This window comes from Malurus melanocephalus, unplaced genomic scaffold (genome assembly GCF_030028575.1).
Source record: "Malurus melanocephalus ecotype Western Australia unplaced genomic scaffold, MMel_1.1 scaffold_6, whole genome shotgun sequence".
Classification (NCBI taxonomy): Eukaryota; Metazoa; Chordata; class Aves; order Passeriformes; family Maluridae; genus Malurus; species Malurus melanocephalus.
This window is the reverse complement of record NW_026623238.1, coordinates 1,006,059-1,031,744: the sequence shown is the minus strand read 5'-3', so window position 1 is coordinate 1,031,744 and position 25,686 is coordinate 1,006,059. Positions and strand designations below refer to the sequence as shown.

General features: G+C 40.9%; 1 long non-coding RNA gene across 1 annotated transcript in view; it reads right to left on the bottom strand.

Moving 5' to 3' along the window:
* The window catches only part of LOC130576744 (uncharacterized), a 210,895-nt gene extending 186,241 nt beyond the window's left edge, over nucleotides 1–24,654 (bottom strand). The window contains exon 1 of the long non-coding RNA XR_008965704.1: nucleotides 24,518–24,654. This is a non-coding gene — a long non-coding RNA (uncharacterized LOC130576744). The remainder of the gene's footprint in view (nucleotides 1–24,517) is intronic.
* Nucleotides 24,655–25,686: the final 1,032 nt, after the last annotated feature.

Sequence of the window (25,686 nt, the reverse complement as noted above, 5' to 3'; positions counted from 1 at the left end):
TATTAAAAACTGGAAACCAGCCAGGACCTGGTTCAACAATTGTCATAGTGATTTCACTCGTCATAAACTGGGACTCCAAATGACAGGAAATACCACGTTGTGGAAATCCCAAAAAAAAAAAAAAAAACAATTTGACTGTGCATTCACTTATCCAAAGTCAAATTTAAATTTAAATTAATTAGATTAATAAATGCTGAAGTAATTCCTGCTCATTTTTTTCTACACATTGAAAAAGTCACAGGTAAGTTTACCACTAATATTTTAAACCAAARTTCCACAAGTAAATGTAGCAGTTCTCAATAGACTTTGAATTGTGTGAAGTTCTGRTATTGGTCAAATAATTTAGAATGTTTTCACTAACTTTAACACAGTCAGAGTTTCACTCACAGTCCATGGGATAGAGGAGTGTATAATGAAAAAAATATTTTGAATAAATTACTCAATGATTGCTCAAAATTTATGAATAATTTATTTGGAAAAGGGTATTCAACCATACATGAAGCTCATCAAAGAGGGGCAAATGTGTTTCTGAGTCATTTATTCAACAATTAATGGAACCAAACTATTCACAAATGTCATTCAAATAAGCTCAAAACTATAGTAACTGGGTTTCCAGTTGACTCAGTTTGCCTTTTCTAAAAGTTCCAAGTTTTCCTGCACACTAAGCTTGCTCTCATTATTTGAGATCCTCTTGTTTCTATTTTTCCCTCTCCTTCTGCAAAATAGCATCTTTTTCCAGTACCACCACCACTACTGCAGGCCTGAGTAGTATCCAACTCTTGTGATCTTTCCCAAGACCAAGAAGCCTGAAGAAAAATTGTCATGTATCTATATACGTTTATATAAGTTTGAATTTCTGAATAGATCTACTAGGTGGGAAGCAGAGAGGAAATCCACCTCAAAACAAGGGCATGAGTCAGAGGAAACACAGAAGAGGTGAGGCAAGAGTTGGTAGCCACATTTCCTTCGAAGCCCTTCTTCCAACCGTGCTTGGACACACGTGCCTGGAGAGATCTGGGAGCATCAGTGCCCAGCCAGAGAGAATTCCCTGTTCAAGCCACAACATGATTCACTGCAACCACTGGAGAACTAGGCTGCTGTTGAAAAGAAATCCTGGCATTTGGTGTAATTATGCTTTCTTAACTATAGAAATCTTAGATGCAGGAAATTCATGTTGTTATCATTGTTTTTCCAATATGCATTTAAAATGCTGCATTGTAAACACTGGCTGGTGTCCCTGTCTCAATGGGATTTTCCCAGTGCTTTGAGCACAGTATAATGGAATGCACTCATCTTTCAACAACTTGACACTTTTTTTTTTTTCAAATGCAACTTAAACAATAAAGGTCAGATTTAAAGACACAGCAAGACAAACAGCTCTGCTTTACTACTTTTTTAATGTTATTCACTAGCATTTAATGAGAATTTCCWAGGTACTGCAAATCACCAAGGGTAAACAGAAACAAACTGCTTAGTAGAATTTAACTGAAAGGAGGGAGAGGTGGAAGAAGGGCTATATGATGCTCTGATAAATATGAATCAGTACTCTTTGTATGCAAGGTGTGTAGAAATTGGTGACTTATTTCTTGTGCTCTGAGTAAGAACAAAGGCAAAGTGAAAGAAGCAGAAAAGATCAGAGTGCAAGGCTGTATAATAGCTATTCTAARGCAAAACAGCCACTATTTTTCATCCAGATCTGCTTTAAAGTAATGGCTCATAGAGCTAGGTACAATATTTTCTTAATTTAGAATTTTATAATGCAATCTGATTTGGCATCTAGAATATATAATCATCACCAGAATGTAAATGCTATCATCCTTTTGACATCTATTCTACCTACTCCTGTTGATGCTATTTTGACTTGATTCTGAAAAATTGTACCACACCAAGTATTACTTTTATTAATAAAGGTTAAGCATAGCTGARTGCTGCTTAGCAAAATCTTACTTACCTGAATAAATAACTACCTAGAAATGATGAATACACCCAGCAATGTGCATGCTTTCATTTCCACATAATATACATCCATTAACTCTCACTGTGCATTAGAGGTTCTCAAAGAGTTATGAGTTCTGTATCAACTCAGAGAGATTTATTTAACAGAGCATTATATTAAAGGTAAGTTTTGAATCCTTGGACTGTTTGTTGGYATGTACCAAAGAACTCAGGTCTTTGGTAAGAAGATAAAAAGTACGTGATGTGGTTTACAGACCAAGTCACTCCTTCATTTATCCATCCAAGTCACACCTGAAGCCACACAGCACCAAGGACAAAGGTGCCACGGGAGGTGCTGCCTTTTGGAGATGCACAGGCCAGCCTTAACCTACACAAAACYAGCAGGAGGATGAAGTCATGGCTGGGAACAAAAGAAGCAATTTGGGGAACCTGTTGATCAGTGAACAGCCCTTGGGCTTAGCACAGGCTTGGCAGGATCTCCAATCCTCTGACCTCTCTGATTAGCAAAATGGCAGAAGGGAGGAGATGGAAGGAGTTTGTAAAGAAGATGAAAGAGCAATTGAATCCTGACAAAAACAACCTTCCCGAGACCCCTGTGTCTAATGTGAGCAGTTAGTTTGCATTTTAATTTGGACACTGCTGGACCAAAGCCTCCCAAGCACAACCTGTCACCACACYGATTTCAATGCTGTTAAAGGGGGAYACCCTTGTCCTGTAGACTRCRTATTAAACTGCCATCATCTCCTCGTTGTGCTTACAGCACTGGACTGAGGTTGCTTTTCGACATTTGTTTCAAGCAACAGCCTTGCCATACATTAGAGCATTTGCGCCACTGACCATTTAACAACCAACTCTCTGAAAGAAAAGAAGCCTCTCTCTTTTTCCCTCCCCTGTCCAGCAGATCAGTGTTCAGGTCCCATCCATTCTCCATGGAAATGACTCCTCTGTAAATATCCCGTTACCTAAYATTTACTGCACTGGCACAGAGTCCGAAAGGTAAACTTGAAAAGAGGTGAGTTCAGACCTCATAAACAACTAACCAAGAAATGCTCTGGGAACAGCAGGCACGTAGGACTCGYTAGCTGTAGCAGGGCTACAAAAGCCATTCAAACACCCTTCGTGACACTGCTTTACTTCTTCAGGACTCTGCTTGCTAATAAAACTGCAAAAGGATTAACCAAGGAGTTTCACAGAAATCGCCACAAAATGTCTTAGCATTTTAAAGCAGAAAACCCTTGGCATCGATTTTACAGATGACATACTGAAAAGGTTGGGGTTTTTTGTTGCTTTTTTTTTTCCTTAAAGAAAATAGGATTAGAGGTAGAGGCTTTTATATACCACCACTTCTGAGACATATGTTCTGCTCTCCCACCAGTTATGAAGTGATTACTGGAGTGGCACAAACAGATTTTTTTAACAAAGTAAAGGTGTGATTTTCTCAGGTTCTGTGAGAACACGCACACTTATTTTTACCAACCCAATCTGTTTTCCAGTAGTTTAATGTCCGCAGGGTTTATAAGGCTATCTTAGGTGTTGGAATCAGCGCAGTTTGCAGGGTGCTACCTGACTATGGAAGTTTAAAGAAAAATACAGAGAAAGCAGAAATGATACAAGACTCAAAGTAACATGGAGACCAATTTAATTATAAAAAATTACTGACCTTTTTTTTGCTGTTTGCCCGTATACACTACTCTAAAGCCTAAAGGCCTTCATATAGTAAATACTTGCTTAGTTTTAGAAACCTCACTGAAGACCTATCTCAAACTAATTTACATATACAGCCTGACTTTTGCAAGCATTATTTTTACCCCACAAAAAGGAATTTGATCTTATGATCACTTASCCCCAGGAACAGCAATTCCCATGTAGGAAGTGGGACTTCATTTCTTGCACTTTGTCTAGCTAACCTGGCTGCAAAATGTTGCCAAACGCACAACCGAAGAGATCTGATTTCATACACATTCACACCAATCCTTCAGTATATAAAAACCAAGACAAGGAAATTTCACTATAAGGCAGTGTAGAGAAAGAGTTCACACCTGAATTTGGACTGCTCACCTATTCCAGATTCTCAGCCAAAAATCTATAAACACACAACAGAAGGCAATGCTCCTCTGAGAGGCTCTTGAAGCTAAATTTTGGTCGGTTACACTGGGACAAATTTAGAATAACCACTTCAAATGTAGTGAAGATACTCAGGACCAGAGGAAGTGAGAACAAAATTTGGTAGGGACTGTACAGGGAAGTAGTCAGTTAACATTTAATCCTTGATGAAAATCATTGAAGTTGAATGTCCATAGAAGAATTTACACTGGTTTAGAAACCAGTTTATCTGAAAATCCTTTCACAGATATATTTCTGACTACCATACAGCATCTCGGCTCATAATTTAGCAAAAGAAGCTAGACTGTAGATTTCTCAGCCTGGTTGACATCTATGCACTTGAAATTCTGCGAAGTTTTGATGCCATTTTAAGTATAACACTTTTGAAAAAATAAACCCTCCTTTTCTAAATCACTGAAACTTTACAGGTAGATAGAAGTTTTACATAGGACAATATGCCTCCAGTGTTTTTCTGTTCAAATGGATTTACTTTGTCAGTACTCTTAAGTCAAGAGGGCTGTAGGGTATTTTGTTGACACAAGATTGTTCAGACCTCCTAATCAAAAATTTTCAGAAGATCAGTCTTCATCCTATCCCACTAAGCATGCTCAGCAGGATTTTTTGTTGTTGTTTCTTGTTATTTTGGATGAACAGCACCCCCTCCTTGAAAACTGGGATTTTCAGRGCAGCCTTATATGAGTTAATCTGGGCACATTCACCGGAGCAGAGAGGTCTTGTGCTCACAGCAGCACAGGTGGTGGAGACCCTTTGGCACCCTGCAGTTGGGGCCCCTTTGAAATGCAAATTTCATGAAATCAGAAATTTAACTGTAAAGTTGAAAGAAAAATGGAGACTGGGAAAAAACTCTATACTTCAAAATTTACAGAACAGATAATCCTTTTGCAGGAAGCACCCAGAGATAGCCCTGGTCATTTCATTTAGACCKCTTACAATGCCAAAGGCACTTGTGACATCAAAGTTGTTCTTACAGCTTTCTTTTTCCCTGTTTGCCCATTACAGTATTTCCTACTGCTTAAACAGCTTCTCAGTGATGGAATTGGTGWTATTTTCTCAAGTTTTTTCACATAAGATATCTCCTCTTATCCCACTTCTTTATTTCCTGTTGGCTTTTGTATCAGACAAAGCAATGAACAAATAGATATTCCATTTTTAATTTACTACGTATACTGTTTTATCCCATGCCTACACAACAATCATCTCAAAAATCTTGCATGAACTATAGCATGGTATTTTTATTTACTTTTACTGTTTATTGCCATCATTAGGAAAAATCACCATAGAAATGAAAGTTCAATAGTCTATGGCAATGCTGCATATAAGTATCAGCTTTAGATGCACAGAGGCAAAGAAATTAAAAGAGACAAACTCTGAGCTAATGCTTCATCCCAAATTCATTCTCTTGTACCCATATATTGAACTCTCAGCACAACAAATCTGTGAAAAGACACGTTAATATGTTGTGGAACTGGTGTACAATGAATTGATAGGGAATTTAATGTAAMTCTGATCAGAGACTGGGTCAGAGATTTCAGTGATGAGTAATGCCAGGCAAAGAATTTACATTTTAATTCAGGCTTTCCTTAAATTTTTTGCTTTTATTCATACCCCAAATACTTTTGGGAAAGAAGGCTTCTGCTGAGGCATCCTTTAGGCAGTGAATGTCTGACAGCAGCCAGTACTTTGTGATTTAACTGCACTGGTATTTCTTAAAAGTAGGAGGTCATATGTCACAAAGCAATGTCAGGGTCTGAACCTCTTCTCTTWAAGATTACTAAAATTTATTAAATCCCATTTGCAACAGCAAGAGCATACTAGTCCTGATATTGCAGAGTATGTTTGTACTCAAAACGTGTTCACAGGATCTCATAATGCTATACTCTAATGAAGTAAAAATTTCTTACACGGTATTAACATCAAATTGAACAGAAACTCATGCTCTGTGATAAGATTTTTTCCAAGAAGAAAAGCTTGCTTTTCAAAGTTCTTTCTGCCTCAAGCTTGTTTTTTTTTTTTTTAGATTTGCTATGAAATTAAACAAGATTTTTAAAGAGTGGAGATTTGGAAAAAATACAGAAACGATGTAATCTTTCCACTGTAAATACCCATGCTGAACTGACAAAGGAAAGTAGAAGGTGTATATGCAAAATCACTGCAAATAAATTGCTATATGTGTCGTATCTCGTAGAACTGCTGAACAGTTTTTATTACATTTTTGTTCATTGGMGATTACTATAGAGATCTCTGCATTGCAAGTAGCCACACCATTTTAGTGCTTTGCTGTTTCAGAAGAGCAGATTTTCTTGATTAATAACAAAAGGTTTTGTTGGGATCAGAGCTGTTTCCCACCATCTCTATGCAAACCCGGCAACACAAACTGTGTACATTAGCATTTCAAGGAGCCTCCTATTAATGATGGCAAGAAAAGCTTCTCTCGGTGGGTAAAATCCATTTTGTCCTCTCTTGTGACATCTGTTCTAACTTTTAAAGCCAGAAAGGAAACTAGATAATGCCAGAGAGTCTTTTGATTTACTGTATTGGCACTTGTGATGATGCTTCAGACTATAAAAGCATGTAACCCTAGTGGACATACATGACTGTGTAAATGTGAACATCTGCATATTCCCACAACATAGGGTGAATTGAGCAAGTAATTCCAAAGTTCTTTGTTAAACTTTTAACTAGCTTTTTTTTTTCAAGATTTCATAATTATGCTTTCAATTACTTCTATACCGTACAAAATTCAASATTTTAAATTGTATTTTTATGTAAATGTTTACTGCTACATATGTTTTTTTAATTAATTTCATTTCCCGAAAGCTTTTCTTTCTCTTACATTTTTGTGAGTGAAGACATTTAAGCAAATAAGAGTTGGAGTTACTGAAACATGATTAAAAAAATAAAACCCCAAACAGTGTAGAATAAGAAAACGTAAACTAAACCCTGCAGATTTCTTACCTCTTTACACCATCTGTGCAGTATTGCTCTTAGGCCTTTTACATTGGTCATCCTGGGAACAAAGCTGAAGGCAGATTCCAGCAGTTTTTCCATTCACTATTCATTCAGAGGTTCATCAGCTCCATATGGATCCAGCCAACTGCTGTGTTAAATCAGAGCCTTTTCCCAGAATTGACATGGTAATGAAGTCATGGTATTGCTCACAGAAAAGGCCTCCATAGGTATTTTCCTCTCTAACAAATCCAGCCTTTTCACCCCATTCACTCCCTAAAATTATCTCATAACATTACAACATCTGTGAACTGGGTTTTTGCCTTTTAATGTCTAGCATGTTTTATTACATGACTATGCATTACATACTGGTTAACAAGACTCCTACACAACCAAGGAAATAAAATAAACTTGCACTCTTCCCAGATCAGATTGTTTTGCCCCCTTTAAATTTATATCTGCTACATTTATTTTTCTCCATATAGAGGTCTCCAAACCACAACATACAAAATGAACTTCATTTTTTTTTTATTTCTATCAGAAAGTGGATTTAGAAATATTCCAGAATGAAAAATTGTTTAACCACAAAATGGTAAATCCATCAATACAAAAAAATTGCTAAAGATAGCCTGTGTTAATGGCAACTAAGTTCTGAAAGTTTCCTTCAGTTCATCATATGTATGAGCTTTGCTTTAAGAGCAATGATTTAAGATTTGTCAAGGAATAATTATAAGAAAATTTATTTCTGCAATAGTCCATCTGCAGTAAATGTGTTGGTACTGCCTTGATATGGAAACACAAGGTAGCTTCATTGAAAACTATTGCCTTTCWTGTAGCAGTAATGTACTTGAACAAATACGATCTATAAAACGGTGTYATTACAGATGTGTATGTGTGTCCAAGGTTAGCCATGTGCTGACTGAARAGGACAGTTTGTTATTTACAGTCAGTGTCAGTTTTTGAGATCATCTGTCAATACATATTTCACTTCTGGTCTGCTTGACTGTTGATATTTTTTTAACACTGTGTCCTGGTAAACTCTGGCATCTTGGATTGGAAAGCAGAACGATGTAGAAAGATAAAGTGCACAAAATTCCCCTTCTGCACCCCAGAATAGCATCCATCCAAGCCCCTCAGCCAGAGGGAAGCAGTATGGCTYACAAACAGACAGTGGCTTGGGATCAGTCACAGTGGGTCCACGGGACAAGGGACTAAAGGCTCTTCTTAGAGGAACTGTCTGTGGTGTCCCTCCTGACTGYTCTTCACTGTGCTGGTCCCAGCACCTCAAGGCAGACAATGACAGCTAAAACAATCAAACAGATTGCTGCTCTAAGAGAGAACAAGTGATTAAAAAAGATTAGAGCTCCAATTTGAAGAGGAGCTAGCTGAGATAGGGAATATAAGTAAGGTTTCTAGAATCATGAAGGAGAAGTCTTMAACAACTTTCGCAGTTCTAGAATTAGGGATCATTTGATTAGATCAGTAAGCAGTTGATTTTAAAGTGGTAAAAATAGTTCTCTTTACAAAGCACCTAGTGAACTTCTGGAGCCTGCTGATGCAGAAGGCTGAGGAGGGAAACTGCAGGTGCAGGATCATAAAAAAAATGAGATAACTTGATGGACCAAGAGTCCATAAGCAGACCCTGAAAGGGCTAAGCAGGGCTCCAGTCTAACATCCCTAACACCACTGCTCCAGGGGTGAGAGGGAAGTCAAGGGGAATTGCAGAAAGTGACCAGGCTAGTATGGCCTCCTAAATAACATCTCCTCTTCCTGCTTTCAGAGACACAACACCTGGRCAGCTGGACACTGGTCTGACCCAATTAGTGTCATTATCAAGTACTTTTTTACACCTTGTGAATGTCATTCAGCCACCACTCAGATCCTAGAGCTTGGTGTTCATTCTACTGAAGCAATGACTGCCATACTGCCAAAACTGGCATGAACCAAAGATCTTCCCCTCAAAGTAAAGCCATCTAAAGGTAACTTTCTGCTTCAAAACAGTTCCTTATTTTCTATGGACAAAGTCATAGCRAAGAAGGAACTGTTTTGAAGCAGAAACTGAGAGATATTTTATTCTTATCTGACACAAAAATTTCATAGTGTCTCCAGTATCAGAGGACACACTTTATCAGTGAATGACAATTAATGGTTGCCTTGTGGGGCAATTCCAGCTGGATATGAGAGACCACATATAGTCACTGACCTTATCTGTGCTGGATTAGTTCCTAGGAAAAAGTATCCTTGTCTGTGCTTACTGCAGTGAGGTGCACTGTCATTATTCTTGAAATGTATATAATTAATTCAGACAAGTACCACCAAAAATACTGGTAGAACATATATGCTCCTTAGGGGGGAACTAACTCATTATCAGTGGGATTAGACAAACAAACATATCTTTAAACCTGACATCTTTAAGTCTGTCATGTTTCAGAATACAAAGTTACAAGTCTGAAGATATTCCTTCTGTACTTACAATTCCAGAGGGCCAGAGAGCTGTAAGGTTCAGTGACAGCTCCACCAGCATAGTAACTCAGAAACATTACCCAGGATGCATCCAAGTGTGACCTGGGATAAATGACAACAGCCCCATGAAGAGTAAAGAAACACCTGATGAACATCCTTAAAATACTTCTGGCAATAGGGGGGAAAAATCTTGCTGCTTGTATAAAAATAGAAAGAAATGAAAAATAAATAAGATCTGCAAAGAAACACTGCAGAAGAAAAACATATGGAACTTCTATAGCAGAAAGAATACCCTTTACACAATAAATTTGTTTTACCTATCCATGAAAACCAGCTGCTGAGTCAGTCAGCCCACTCCATTTGTTCACGCTTTGGCTTTCAACATAACTAAAGTGTCTGGCACCCAACACAATKCTAGCTGCTCAGACACAGCATACAAAGTAAAGAAAAATACCACACTACCTACAGCCCTCTGAATTCAGGCAGGACTCCATCTTGTGAAGKGATGCTGGGCCTTGATGCAACAACTGCTGCAGGAAAAATGTGGAACTGAGAGCAAAGCCCAGACGAGTTTCAAGTCCTGGTTAACAAATCCTGCTGTGGCAGCCTTGCACACCAAAAGGACGGTTTCTACCAAAGTTTTCTTCTGCCCTTTGGCACCAGGCAGTTATGAAGAGGAAATGTTATCCCTACCCTCAAGAAATCACACACACCATCTCCACAGCACAGAATGTCTCCTCCTTTCCAGGGAGCAGAGTTCCCAAGCTGGTTAAAGCCAAGCTGTCCTGCATAGCAGAGAGCTGAGATGCTGACTGGCTCCTTGGAGAGCAGTGGAGGGCAGGGGGAGGGGACACAAATCCCCAGTGCTGGTGAGGAAGATGCACTTGCACTCTCTCCGAGGACAAATGCTAAAGAAGTTGGCCATTCTCTGTGTTTGGACACCTACTGACGACTGATCTCATCCTTTCTTGGAAAGAGCTTTTTAACTATTCAGTGCATTTTAGATCTCTTTATTCACAAAYAGCTGTTTCAGTGTAGCCTGGGGCATGGATGTATGGCATTGTGTTGCAATTGCCTCCACAATATTTGCAAAGGGATTGCTTATCTATGAGGTATTATGCATATCCCCTGCTTGGTTCTTCCTAGAGGTTTCTACAAAGAGCAATGCAATAGTGCTTGAAAGTCTTTTAACCCAGTAGACAAACAAYCACCTCTCTGAACAGCTCTCACAATGTATTTACAAAATTACTACACCCAATATTCTGACATTTTCATGCAGTATCTCCTTGTCTGCCACTTAGCTATAAACCTGTGGAGAGGTATGCCAAAAGTATTGCTGATGGAAGGAAAAGACTGCTGATTTGAAATGGGACACTGACACCTGCTCAGAATGGTGTTCATTCCTTGGTCAGAGATGCTCAGCCCTGCTCTCAATTGCTCTAATGGACAGAAGGTAAGGAGGAACTAAAGAGGTAAATCTGTCTCCTCAAGCAATACTTGCAGGTAAAAACCTGTATTTTAGCTCCTTCTTGCATGCCTATATCAGTGCTTTCCACTGCAACTTCTGTATGAGTACAGGCTGTTTGATTTAGTGACATAACACGAGACAGGAAAAAATTCCCTTTGCTCCTCAATTACATTTATTAGATTTGTAATAAATGAAAGCAAATGAAAATATAATTTTAGTTGAAATAAGAACCACAGGAGTTTGTAAAGGATGGCAGAATCCTTTACAGCCTTGCTCARTGCATTCCACCCTGGGTGAAACAGCATCTACTTCACATCTACTCAGGGATTTGATGCAGCAAGATAATCAGTTAATTCCAGTTACACTAATGAGCTGGAAAAAAAAATCTCCAACATGAAGAACAGCTTTGCTAGCCACTCAGAAGAGAGGATGCCTTTAGACAGAGGTTTGCTGCCAGCCCAGGAGCCTCCATTTGTCACAAAGAGGCCTCCAAGCCTGGCAAAATCTGAGGCCTATCATCTGCACCTGCTTTTTCATGTAGGATCTAYTGAAGCTGTGACAGATGCCAAAACATCAGAAGGGACTTCATGTCCCTCTGAAAGATGTTGAAAGGATCTKGGACACAGGTAGTGTTCTCTACCTGTAGGACACTGGGACCCAGGCAGAGTGAACAAGTGGACAAGATGAAGGACTGGCCACAGGACTGGTGCCATGCTCAGAGCTTGGGGTCTGTGATGTGGGACGTGCATTCAAGAAACTGGACATGCCAGCAGCAGATGGGGCACACCTGCCCAAGTGGGGTACAAGTGTTTGGGGAGCAGGCTGGTGGGACTTTTTAGCCAGGGCTTTAAACTAGACTTGGTGGGGAAGGGGATGTTCTACCAGGTGTCAGTAAGGAACCAGGAAACAACTGCCCTAAAGCAGGGAAACCTCTGCAAATCATCCCAAAGGAATTGGAGAGGGCTCCTCCCAAAGGATRAAGAGCTCAAGAGACAGGTTACAGCAATGCAGGCAGTGTGGGTAACAAGCAGGATGAGCTGGAAACCATGGTATAATTAGAAAGCTACAACTTAATTGCTATCACAGAAACAYGGTGGGACMAGTTGTCATGTATGACTGAGTTACTGAAACTGARGGCCACCAGCCTTTCAGAAGAGACAGGCAGGGAAGGAGGGGCAGGGTTTGCACCCTGTTAAGGAAGGGATGMATTGTGAAGAGCTGCCTCTGAGAAACAGCCATGAACAGGTTGAGAGCCAGTTGGTAAAAATSAAGGASAGGACCAACAAAGGACACCTTTGGTGATGGGGGTGTAGTCTAGGCCACCAGATCAGGGGGAGCCTGCTGATGAGGCTTTTTTGCTTCACATACAGGAACCATCACACTTGCAAGCTCTCATCCTGATGGGTAATTTCCAACCCCTGGACATCTGCTGGGAAAGCAACAGGGCTGGCTGTAAGCAATGCAGGAGACCCTGGAGCGTGTAGAGGACAACTCCCTGATGCAGCTGTTAGACAAGGCAAGCACGGGTCAGGCATTACTGGACCTGATGCTCACCAGTGTGGATCAGGTCACAAAAGGAGCTAAGATTAGAGGCAATCTGGGCTGTGGTGACCAYGCTTTAACCTGGTGAGGAGCAATCAAGATGCTCAAGTTTGCAAGAGTGAACTTCCAGCTGTTCAAGGAGTTGGTGAATGAGACCCCCTGGATAACTGTCCTTAAGGACATGGGGGCTAAACAGAGCTGGCAGCTCTTTAAGGCCACTTTTTTCATAGCGCCAGGGYGTTCAATCCCAATGGAAATCAAGTAAGGCAGGCCAGATACTAGCATGGCTGAGCAATGATCAGTTTCTCAAACTGAGGAGTAAGAAAGAAATGCACAGCCAGTGGACACAGGGACGGTCACCTGGGGAGACTACACATTTTCCCAGCTGGAAGTAGTTGAGTTTTGAGCCACAAAAGCCCAAAATACAAAGGAGACTATTCTGCTGTTGCCAGTGAAGGAGTGAGGAAGGACATTTCAAGGTCTTCRGTCCTCAAAATATTCCTAAGCATAAATACCCAATTTACAGAATGTAAAACATCGTATTTATGCCTTGTGTCAGTTTAGGACCACAACATGATAAAAACACTGATTTTTCTTCTCCATAGCTCACAGCATTCAACTCTTTTCTGATTAAAACAGCAGAAATGTCTTTTCCTCTCAAAGGGCAAACACATTCTTTTACYCTCCCCTCAAAGGGTCCTTTGACTTTTCACCTCCCTTGGTTGTAGTTCAGCTTCCGACAACAGTCACTTAGGCATTCTTAGAAATCAACAGTAAGTGTACAGCATTTCTAATTTTTATCTCACTATTTTCAATCCTTCCTGCCTACTGCAGGGCTTGGAAGTTTTTTCATTTCTGGGCAAGTACTTTCAGCTTCCTTCTCATCTGTTCCATTCTGGAAGGGCTGCTATCGTTGCCACTTTTTTACATTTTTGCTTTCCACTTTGTGTTTAAGTATACATCATCCACATTGTTTCAAATCAAACCACTATCTGCCATTTTTGTTTACATTGACTAACAGGTCCCTAATAATTGCTGCCTCTACATTTAATCCATCACAAGCCACAGAAGACCCTTGAAATGAAAATCRCAGATAATTTGTAGGATTATAATCCACAACACATAAATCAGTAAAGAAATGTAGTTTAACCAAAGACCACCCATGCTTCCCAAACTAAAAATTGAACTCCAMAGTAGTAAAATATTTCACTGGTTGCTTCTGCATTTATCTTCTAGGTGTCTTTTTTGGCCCTCCATAAGAGCACAAACAGTTCAGCTAAGCGTTAGGGCACAGAAAAAGAACACATCCATAAAATAAAGTACTCATTAACAGTAAATTTCAGCATCCAGATTCCTTAACAATATGCCAAGAAAATCAAGATGAAGGACTGGCAGGAATTTCAGGCCTGCTGTATATATTCTTCTGTAATTTCTTTTAAGATGAGGTGAGAGAAGATGTGCTTAGTTGTTTGTAAGACTCTTTGAAAAGAAGGAAAGTTTGCTTTGAAGTTCACAAACTTGCAAATATTTTAGCTCATGGCTGTTATATTGAACTGCTTGTTAAGTGCAGCAGGAACAATCTGTTACACTATTAATTTAAGAGATCTATATAGCTGCACTACTAATGATGCTGGCATTAAGAGAACAGGGAGTGCATCCTTCACAAGACCCAATCCGGCAGTGAACTTCGTGTTGGCAGGTTATGCATCAGTCTGGAACTTACAGCTGGATCAAATACCAAGTTCCTACTTTCTTTTCTTTACCAGTTATTTACAGTTTTTGCAACTTGCATAATTTCATGTCAATTTAAAAACTTTAGATGGTCACCAACTCATCATCGAGTTCAGCCAGAAGTGTGTCAACAACATATTTGAGTATTTGCATTTAACTTATTTACCCACRTTAACCACAGCCATAGCAGAGCCCAGGTACCTGGGGAGGGCTGCTTACTGATAGCAGCAACACCAGRAGCAGAAAAACAGATAAAATATTTCAATTAGCAAAGCATCTAGGGTGTCACACGGCACTGGAGCAGGTGAGCTGTTGGGTATGCATCAGCCTCTGCCGCTGTGTTGGGTGCACAGGCCGCTCTGGAAAAGCATAGTATAGCAAAAAATCACAGTTATAGAGGGTAGAAATTAGCTCCTGGGAAATGACAAACAGTTCCAGTGTTTATCTGTTGATGTCAATTTTTAAATTAATGGTCAGTGACTGCTGAGCCATACAACTGACACAGAGGCAGACACAGTTTGGGCAATGGGTTCGACCCTTCCTGGAGACTGAGCTTACTGATTAGATGTTCACTGACTACAACTGGTGTCATTTGAGGTGCCAAGATGATGGAAGCAGGCTCTCCTCAGTGGAGCCAAGAAGGCAACAGGTAGAAACTGATGTACAGGAAATTCCACCTGAATATGAGGRAAAACTTCCTCACTGTGYGAGTGACCAGAACAGGCTGCCCAGAGAGGGTGCGGAGTCTCCCTCACTGGAGATATTCAAGAACCATCTGGACACAGCTCTGTCCAATGTCCAGGTAGGATGACCCTGCAGAATCAGGAAGGTTGGAAAGATGACCCACTGTGATCCCTTCCAACCTGACCCGTTCTGTGACTCTGTGGAGTGTCTCATATGGATTCCAAAAATCTTGCTCCTGAACAAGTAACTCTGGAAGACTCCATTTTAGTAATCTCGACTTTGTGAGAGCCAGRAATATAAAAACCTCTTTCCTACTATGACAATAGATAGCCTGTGTGATTGAAGTGCAAGGGATGCTGCTACAGAAGCTCTTACAGATGTTTATGGAGAACAGAAAGGTGCATTCTGGAAAAGCAGACAAAAACTGCAAGCCACATTTGCTGGGCTACAGCAAAAGCCTACAATACTCAGAAATAAAGGCAGCCTTTGAAATGTGTGTCATATGCAGCAGGCTGTTGCTGATGAGCCTCAAATGGGAAAAGAGTGACAGGCAACTTCTCTTCCATTTAGAAAGGTGCTTCAGCTTGTTTTAGGCGAAAAAGCTCCCCAGTTCTGTTTCTCATTGGAACTGACTCTTCATAATTAAGGCTAATCCTTAATTTGATGTTTACTCAGTTTACTGCTTTTCTGCGTTCTGCATTGTCCACATCTGGCATTACTCTTTGTATTTATTCTAGTCAATATACATTTATTCATCAGCTGTGTTTGTTCTAGCTATGGTTGAGATAGCAATTTCATTCTAAATCTCTGCATACATTGATGGATATATTACCTTTCAGCTGAACTTTCTCATGCTTGTTCTCAGACCAGAACTCACATATTTTTTCTGAAAGTTGCACTCTTTCCCTAACCTCTCATATTTAAATGTGAAAACAAACATTTTAACAAAATGTTTTTGATAGAGAGTGGTTTTTTTATTTCTCTGTTGGAGTCTTTCAATTTTAAAGTAACTAAAGTTATGAAAATGAGTGTTTCTTCAAATGCTATCATAAATGTGAGAAAGGCAAAAGACTGTTTAGGAAAGGTAAGGTTTGTAAGGAAAAAGGAACACCACCACTCCCATCTGTGCATGAGCTCCAATGGGAGGGTGAAGCATGTGACTGTGAGAAAGTTTGAATCACATTTGCATACAAATAGTTACAGAGCACTCAAATGAGTCATGAAAATTCACTCTGTTTCTAAAAATGAGTGGAAATGCTAATGCAATGGTAAGGCTGAGATTTCAATTGATGATAAGCAAAAATATTTACTGTTCTGGTTTCACAGAGACTCTAACTTCTGCCCATTATTTCTACCTACAACAGCCCATACAATATTTGTTCAATTCAGAACTTGCCAGTATTTATCTATGTACATTTTTTATTTGCATATTTTTTAAGGGTGCGTTTTTTTGTGCAATACAACTTTATTTTTCCTGAATTAACAGTGAAGTACATTATATTACAAGGGGTAGCAGCGATAACTTATGAACAAGCCATAAATATACCAAAATTCCTTGCCCTGGTAAAAAAAAGACTAGGGCTAGGATGGTCTAATGTGTTTTCAGGAAAGCAAGAAGGTGTCAGAGCTGGGATTTGTGCAAAGCAAAAGATTGGAAGGGAAGAGAGATATCTTTCTTCAGAAGAAGGCTTGGGTGTTTAATTGCAGAGCTGCATAAAGGCAGCATTAGAGGATCATGGAAAGTCAGGATAAGCATAGTCTTCTGTCACTGCAATGACAAAAAAAATTTGCAAAGTTAAAACAACTTGAGCACTGTTCATGTCCAGGGCCTGGTAGAAAAAGCAGGAGGCTTACCGTAGCTTGAAAAGTTCACTTTCCATCACAACCGTTTATAAAAGCCAAGGTAATGCAGCAAACAGCAGAAAGTACAAAGGATTTTTCTTTCTCCAGTCCTAAGTGGAGCAGCTGAACTCAAACAGATGACCCTCACTGACAGTCCTGCTCCAACACCAGCTATCATCAGCACCATCCACRCCACAGGTAACACTCATATTGCTCTAGGGGAATACATCACGTGAGCGCTTCGGGAACGAAGTACTGCCTGACTTTTGCATCTGTCATCCTCACAAGCTGCCTGGTTTTAAAACATTAGCAAAAATGGCAAGGTAACAGCTTGTGTTTGTTCTGTCATCCCCCCACTTCAAGACCCCTGACGCACTGAGAGACAGACTGCGGGTCAGGTTCTGCTCTGCCCCGTTCTTTCTGTCGTTATTTACACCTGAACAAACTGAGTGGAAAACATGCAAAATGGTACCATTTTGTTTTGATAGTGTTTTACCCTCACTTCACAGGGGTGAGAATGAATAGACAGGGTGCAAGGCAGTGGAGAATCAGGGATCCTGTATATTAAAAAACAGTGCAGACAGCCGCAGAAAGTGTCAAACTCCATACAAAAGGACTGTTCATGCATTCATGATCAGCATCTGTGATCTGGACAGTATAAACAAAAGTCACTATCTTTGGGCTATGTGGATTTTACGGGGTTTTGTTTATATAATTTAAAAATCAGCAGACCTGCAAGGCTGAATGTTGCAGGATACTTTGCAAACAGCAATCTCAYCCGTTACAAAAGCTTCCGGAGCTTACGCAGAGGAATTCCCTCATTATTGATAGATGGTGAAGGCTATTGTCAGATGGCAGATACTGGCTCTCTGCCACATGATGCTGGAGCCCACAATATTAATTTAAAACCCTAAAAAAATTTGAAGCATTGTCTCTCTGAAGCTCTGATTAGCTAGGATGCCTTCCCCTTCCACATGGAGTTGGGTGAGTAATAACAACTAGGAGGGAAGCCTTTCTGCCACTCTGAACGGTTAAGATCTGTGGCTCCATAAGCAAGAAATTCACCTCCCCAAAACGGATCTTCAATGCTTAAAACCAAGATGTGCTAACAAAGTCTGAAAGAGTGGACTCTGCATGAGCCCCTCAGCCAGGCACAGGAGCTGAATTTGCAGATGTGCAAGAGCCACGAAGGATGGAAGCAGCTCGGTGGCTAAAAGCAAACTGGGAGAGTTGGGAATGAAGGAGAGGGAAGGTAACAACCAGCAGAGCCAAGAGTGCTCCTGTCCATGKTGGCTTCCAGTAAGGGCATCATGGCCTTGTCACCCCCAGCAGGAAAGGGGTTGACAGCAGTAGAAACAACATGAGCATGTTTTCACACGGGCTGCATAGAAAACAATTTAACTTTCCCTCTGCCCAGCTACTGTCAGCAAAGCCCCACAGCATGAGGGGCAAAGTGCATCTTAAGAAGTGGTTTGAAGGAGAGTGGCTGGAAATCATTTTCCAGACTTTCATTCCACACCTGGAGGGTAGGACACAGAAAAACGTGAAGATATCTGTGTGGTAAAAGAACGAACGTGTGGTAAAGGCCGGCATCACTGCCAGAGAAAAGGTCATGTTCAGCTTTGTAATAAGCTAATAGAGCTGGAAAGAATGGATAAAGAGTCCAAAAAAAGAGCAAGGGATTTTTTGCCTGGAGCACAGAGGGTGTTAGGTGAGGTTAAAGGCTGTAKATGCAGGTTTTCCTTTTAACTGTCTGGTTTGTGAATTGATGGTATTTTTTTTGTTTGGAAGAAAATCTCACGCATTCTAGGATTTTGTTTTGGTTTCCCTCATACTGTAAGTGCACTTCAGAGCTATTAAGTTGAACAGCCACTAGTTAAGCAGTTAAAGATGGGCTCTGACAGGTTTCCCAAGCTGCTTCTGAAATGTATTTGGCAAATAAATTYCTCCTCATCTGCTAATTTCAGACTTTAAAAATAATTTAGCTCTCAAGTACATAGCATAATGTTATTATCTTGTTCTTTACAGTCTGAGGGCAGAATCTATTTAGAACGTGAGCAGGCTGGCTATGCTCAAGTGACAAGCTTTAGATAAAATTCACTTGCCAACACAGAGCAGTAAAACAAATTCCCTTTCTGCTCTCACAGGCACCTGTTTCACAGCCAAAAACCAGCCACGTCCCACATACACAAACACACCTGAAGCTGGATCCAAAGCTGTGAACTGACAGGGAAAGACTTCCTGGGTTTCACTGGATTTGCATCAGGCCGTGTATGTGTAAAGCATGAAGRCTACTGAGTCTCCATCGAAGGAGTTTCCACTGCCTGTTTCATGTCTTACCCACAGCCACCCCCATAACAGCTGATTCACACAGACAGCCTGCTTATTCTATACAGGAATGTACATTTGCAGCTTATATACATGTGCTTCACTCCACAAAACACTACCAAAATAGCAGAAAAGAGAGAAATTGGCACACTCCAGACTGCTCCTTAAAACAATTCTGCAAGGTGTGTTGCTGCTCTCAGTACAGAGCAGAGAGCATCATGTCCCCAAACGGCTATGCCTTTATCAGGTTTAAAAAGGAGCATCTGCATTACAGCAAAAAACACCCAGTCAACAAAAAAAAAATCACTTAAAACTTTCCCCTGGCATTTTTTTCCTTAACAGAATCTACAAAAACACTTCTGAAAACAAAGCAGAAGCTCACATAAAAAGAAATATAATAACTCTTCAGAAGAAAACCAAGATTATTTTCCTCAAGATTTTTTCAGGACATTCTCAAAGAAGTGGTCTGATGTTTCAAGGCCTGACAAAAACTAAAGCTTCATTTCCCATTCTTCCCAGTTCAGACTGCAACTTAGAATTTTCATTGCACCAGGGGAATGTCCCAAATGACCACTTCTGGAGTGTTTCTTATGTGAGGATTATAAGCACCTCATTCAATCAACCCAGATCCTATGCTACCCATAACTTAGGAAATTGATTTAGCTAGGGTTAAAATCACCACAATTCACCTMACAAGCTGTCCTAACAGGAGACATAAATACAAGAAACTTCTTCAGAAGCATTCACTTTCTGGATAGTGTTGCTTATTTTAGCTTGACATTTCAAATGAAAGAAATCTAAATGGATGAAGAGATCTAAAACTTGAATTCTCCCTCTCCCCTGTCCTCCTTTAATCCTTAGATTTCCTTGTTCCTGCTCCAAGTCCTCATCCAGCTGTGACTGGTACTTTCTCTGCTCTCTGGTAGTCACCCTACTGTCACTGCACCACCTTGCAAGTTCCCAGCTGGAGAGCAGGAAGTGAAATTTCTCTATGGACCCTGAAATGATGGAAAGGACAACAGAATGTCCCTGATTGTAATTATTACTTCTGCTATCCCAGAATCTTTTCCTACATTTATTAAAATATACTTTGTCCTACCCTCAAAAAAAAACAAAAAAAACCCAAAACAAAAGAAAAAAAAACAAACCAAAAAAAAAAAAACCAAAAACCAAACAACTGTTATCTCTAAACCAATGGTCATATGTGAAGCAGCTGGTCAGAAAATGTACTGGCTATTAATTCTAGTTCTGTCTGCCAAACTTGTGATCAGTGGGATCTGTTACTTCAGAGGGGTGTTTTCATCACATTTTAGATCTTTAAGGACAATTCTCATTGACTTCTCATGGGATTAACAGTCACCTGGCACAAGCCTGCTCTAAATGACTTGTCCATCATCTCACATAAAAAAAAAAACCTTTGTGGCAGAGACATGGATTAAGTCCTCCACAACATAATTCAGCTGTTTTGAGCATCTTCCTTCTTTGTGTACCTTCTACAACAACCAAGGTAAGGTTTCCACAGAAAGCAACCTCCCTCGCCCTGTGTGGTGCTGCATCCCCTCCTCCCCACTCATTGCCCCGCCCATTTTTTGGGCRAGCTCAAGTGCACTCCCTCGGGACACCATGTAAGTCCCATCCATGCCACAAAGGAATGCTTCATAGTGAAGATTGCACAGATAAAAACAGGCAGAAATGCATAAAACTTACAACTATAAGCACTTAGTCTAGAGGTGGCGGACTGTAAAACCCCAGCACTCCACCAGACCACAATCAGAAGAGCTTCTTGGTGAAAGTCTAYTAGCCACTGCTCATTCTTCTCAATCCTGTCAAATGTGCCAAGTCACAGGGAGAATTGCCAACAGAGCCTGAGAACCAACCCTGACATGGCCCATCCACATCTRGGCCAGGGTATCTAGTTAAACCATGTGCTGCCTGGGCTACAACAGCTGGACTCAGAAATCAAGGGAGTATCAAGGGTAGAATTAGGCTTTTAGACTTGTGAATTAGGTAGAAATAAGTCATCACAGAARCAATGATTTTCTCAATTGTCTCTAAAGTGAGTCTTTGAGGGCAGGCTTAGATGCAGACATCAACGAGACACATGCCATAAATCAAGTGAGGTGAATCCCATCTCCAGAACCAAGAGACCTGTGAAAGGGAATAAGGAACACAAAACTATCGCTAATGAMGTGAAAACAGAGTGATAAGGCGGGGAAAAAACCAAACTGCTAAAAGTCCAAATTCTGATTGTTCAATGGAGAATAGCTGAGATCCTCAGCTAGGTATAAACAAGCTGTTTTGTTCTGGCTCAAAGTATTCTAACAAGTTTGTGCATCCTTTTAATGTTTTCAGATGTCTTGCCTTTGCTGTAAACAMTAGCTTGAGGCTTTAAATAATTTAATTTTTAGTCCATTCCCAGTTACTTTTACGTTGTCAAAATTAAACATATATCRTCAGTATTTTGATAAAAGAAATAAAAGGGTTTCTCAACCATGTGTTTGGAATAGTTAAAGGCATTCAGCCTTATAAAGTGATTGACATGAACAATGTGGTGGCATCATCTCCAAYTGTATTTGTAGCTCAGGAGAACATAATACTGTAATTTTGCCAAACTRGACAATTCTTTTCCTCAATTGTTTCCACAATCTAAAATTTGCAAAATGACTGGACAATAAGCCTGTGGTGGCCTTTAAGAAATATTAAATTAGAAAAACACATAGCTTGTCTTTTCCTGAAATCATTCATTTGCAAAGAATATATGTGCACCAAAATCAGACCAGCACAGAAAACACTTGCACTCCAGTAATCTGATAAGAAGGCTGGGTGACCTTCTGCTGATCTCTGATGAAACAATGAAGTACATAGTTGGGATTTATCCTGCAGTACACCACAGCACTATTCCACATTATCACAAATTTAAAAACTAYAGCTTTTTGAAAATGAAAATTACAGGTTCATCTCTTCAGGACTAGTATTAAAGGTGATATTTTTAAAGGCTTCCAATCTCTAGTTTTAGAAGTCAAAGACAGATTTTTCTGGGTATTCAAGCACATAAAATTCAGTATACACCTAGTCCATTTTCCTTAGTACTTCCCTTTCTTTGATTTAAATAAGGAGCCTTTCAGCTCTCTGAAAATCCCAACTGTAGCCCTAYAATATCTTCAAACAATTTTTATTTAAGCTTCTCCCTTAAAAGCAGTATGTAGTGCCTCTAGTCACTTAGAACATCCACAAAAGAAGTTCACAAAATTACATTTAATAGCTCCACACTTACATTTCAGACACCTTGCACCAGGATTCACGAAGCAAATTAGGGACACGCATGAGCACATGGCCTTTAGGCTCTACAGGCTCAGCAATAATTCATCCCAAGACATTTCACCCCAGCTATTCATGTCCAGCCTTCCAATGGAAGGAATGACCAYGATACAGAGACAGAACTCAAACAACTGATTACATACCCAAATTTTAAAGACTAAATTCAGATGTGATGAATCAGAAAAATTAGTCATCCACAGTGGAATCCACCTCACTTGGCATCTATAATGGCTGTAATTGGTTGTCTGGCTTCTGCTGAGAACTGATGGAGAGCAACGGCCCCCAGYGAGGAGATTCACTCCATCCTGAGAGAGGTGTCAGATGGGCACAGAATGAATCACTCTCTGCAGGTGTCTCTTGTTTTCTCTTCCCACTGACTATGGAGAGATGAGACATAAAAACTCTAAATAGCTAAGATAGGGTGAGATGAACCTCAACCTCAAGAAAGTGTGAGTCTGCCAGGCAGCAGGCCCTGAGTTCAGGCTTCTTGCCATCCAGGAGATGCCTTTACCCCTGAGCTACAGTGTTAGGCTCCCTCTTAATTATAATCCCTCCGGCCCTTTGAAATTTGCATGCTTCTTTACTGTGGCAAGCTCGAACAGGATGGGTGGGTGTCCTCCACCTTAGCCTTATCTCTGGTCATTAGGATTACTTTGCAAGCAGGAGGGAGCTTATATCACCTCGGATGAGGAGAACATTGAATCTGCATCTCTCACTTCCAGGACAAGTGCTCTCATGAGAAAAATTACATATGAGCAGTTCTTTTCCTCTTTGCCCCTGAACTTTCTGGCAGCTCCAGATGCTGCACCCTGTGCTAAGCTCCATGCTGTCAATGTGCATTTAACCATGATCTTGAGCACACCTCCTGGACCAGGCCTCTCCAGAGATTTGGCCACGTACCTATTTTGTCATTCCCAGGTGGGTTTATGCAGGCGACAGTCGCTAAGAAAGTCAGCTTAACCTAGATAATGCTCATTCTGGGCCTATAAAGAAGCAAAGTTTTAACAACCTGGGAAACTTCAGTGGAACTCACATGGTTCAACAGGACTCGTGAGGGTGCACGTGCATTTGGGATGCAGGGCACATATTTTGCTAAATTGCACTTCCAGTATCCAAACCCTGAGTGGAATTAGGCTTTCCTGACCTTACAAATTTTTTTCTTGACATTAGGTAAAAAGGACTGTGAATGCTGTGGGTCCTGTGCTGACATAACCTATAACAATAGCTCTGGTAAAGCTAAATTAGTAGTGCCTACAAGGTTTTCCACCATGGAACTGAGGTATTCTTCCCAAAGGCAACAGGAAGGCCAGATYTACCAAAAATTAGATGCCAGTTGCAGTACAGACTCAATTCTTCCTCTATGTTCATGAAATATTACTATTGAGCAAAAACAAAACACAAAAAGAATACTACACAAACACATATACTTCAAATTATCATAATTTTACAATCTGGGAGGTGGGGTGGGGTGTGTGTGCTTAAAACCATACCTGGAACAGATTTGCAAAATCTTCTCCCACCAATCCAATTCTCAATCCCTCCTTTATTTCTGTGAAATTAAGCCAAATGTTTTGTAATCTTATTCCYACAGGCCTGCACCTAAAAATCAAAACTGGGCCAAAGCAGGACACTGAAGGGAGCTGGACCAGCCAGCCAGATAATTAACAAAAGAATAAGCCCATTTTTTATTCTTTGGCTTATTCCTTATTGCATGTGAGGTACTGTCAGTAATCTTCTGCCTGGCCCCTCTCCCTTTTCTATCCTGAACAGATTTTCCAGAGAGTTAGTGGGGAGTGCAAAATCTGCAACATTTTAGACCTACATTAATTTAAAGGTATCACTAGGAAAGCTAYGCTAGATGAAAACCATCTGCTACATAAACCATGCACTAATAAGTAAACTTGCTTTATCCCAGATTTTAGCACAMCCATGCTAAGTCAGAGAGCCACCTAACTGGTTCACTGTAAGCAGTTCTAGAGAATGGTATGTAACTTAATTAAAAGATAGATGTTGCATTAATCAAAGAGGTAATTTTACAAATAAATTTATTTGGCTTTGAGCAAAAACATAAGCAGTAATACATGGGTCTAATAACCTCACACCATTAGTACTTACTATGCCAAAGAGATGCTGCTCTCAGAAAGATTTCACAGCAATGCTCTTCAAGCAGGACCAGGCAAGCAACAGCCCTTAGTAGGTGGCAGTTTATATAGTGATGGCTTCAGGGCGCTGATCCTACTTACAAAAATTAGAAATCCTACAAAACAGAAGTGAACATTAGAACTCAGTATCTGAATTCGGATGATATAAATCTTGCAGCAAAACCATGCAATTCACATGGGAACATTCCTCTTTGCAGCGTGGTGCTGGAAAATATAGTTTGAATAAAAGGCATTGTACTGCACAACAGYAGTTTATGAACATGATCGTAAAATGTTTGACATGTGTCAAAATGTAATCTTAGCAAAGGCCTGACCATCCTATAGTCCAGCTTCTAGCCAAAATGGAGATGCCTCAAAAGAACGAAAAAGCACGTATGTTTTTCCACAATATTTCCTATGAGTTCAACGACACACGGCATGGGATGAACAGCAGCAGATGAGGGATCCTTAAAAGTGGGGATGAAGGAACCAGTACTATGCAAAAGCAGTATGATTCAAAAGCACAGTGAGGACAAGAGACCTTAATGCTGGCAGACCTGTGGCATTTGCAAATACGGCCCAGAAAAGAACGGAGTTTGGAAACGGGACGCAGAGAAAAGTGCATCCGTACGTTCCTTGAAGCACAGCCCGGAGGGGTTGGGAGCGGGATGGGCAGGGCATTGTCGTGCCCAGTAAAGGACCCGGGGTGAGGGAGCTGTGGTGCCAGCCCTGCTGCCCCGAGAGCCGCTGCCGGCAGGGCGGGACGCGAAGAGCCCAGCCAGGGGCGCGGGGGGGCCGGGCAGCAGGAGCTCTGCTCGCAGCAGCACAGCTGTTCACCAAGCGCCGCGGAGCAGGGACATGTCACCCTGCTGTGCCGCTCCAGATGGGGTGCGCCAGGGCCCCGCTCCCCAGCCGGGGGCACAGCAGCGCTGTCCCAYGCACGGCAGCCCCGCTCGGCCCGGCCGGACCCGGGTGACACCGACTGCGACCCACGCAGCGGCACACGCACGACACGAGCGAGGCGGGGGGACAGTGACCGCAGCCGCGCCCCTGCCAGCCGGGTCTGCAGCGCTGGGGACCGGGGCGAGGAGTGGGAACCAAAGAAAAGTAGGAAGAAAATTTAAAAAAAAAAAAAGAATAAAA